A 797-nucleotide genomic window follows, 5' to 3' on the forward strand; every position below is an offset into this window, starting at 1 on the left:
GGTAAATTTTCTAAGGAAACTTAAGAAAACTTTTTTATCATCTTCAAATCTTTCAAAATTCTTAAAAAGCTTTTTCTTTCGAAATCTTAAAAAATCTGTATTTTGCTCAACATTTGTCGTAATCTCAGCAAATAATAAACTGGAAACATCTTCTAAAATCATATTCATATATAATGCAATCAGTCAGGTTTTCAAACCAACTAAAAATATTTTTACCAATTTTGAAAGTTTTTAATGAAAGAATATTCTTCAGATTCATATGAAAATTTGAAAGCATTTCGAGTTTTTAAAAATAAATTTTTAGAGACAATTTTAAAAGATTTCTAAAAGTTCAGAGAAAAAATACATAATATCTTCGGCAATTTTTTAGCACTTAAAAATTGCAAGAAAAATTTGGGTGTTGAAGAATTTAGAAGTGTTGAAGTGATTAAAAATATTTTAGAAGTTTAAAAGATTTCCTGGTATTTATAAAATATTTATAAAACGACGAATTTTCAAGAAATAGTTAAGTATTATATAAAAAAAGTATTCTAAACTAAGAAGATTAATCTTAAACCAATAAAAACAGAAATAGAATAGTTAAAGTTGGACTTCCGTTTCCGGTATGAAAGTGTAAAGTGGTGGGAATTGTTGAAGCTGAGTTTTTCTGATATTGTGGTGAAATTTGAGTTGAGTGGGTTGGGAGAGTGTACAGAAGGGTGTGGATGTGAGAGATTAATTGAGGGATTGTGAGATTGACAAGGGGAGATAGATATTTTAGAGGATTGAGAAAAGATATTATAAACGTAGAAGCGTTA

Source organism: Belonocnema kinseyi, chromosome 1 (genome assembly GCF_010883055.1).
Source record: "Belonocnema kinseyi isolate 2016_QV_RU_SX_M_011 chromosome 1, B_treatae_v1, whole genome shotgun sequence".
NCBI lineage: Eukaryota > Metazoa > Arthropoda > Insecta > Hymenoptera > Cynipidae > Belonocnema > Belonocnema kinseyi.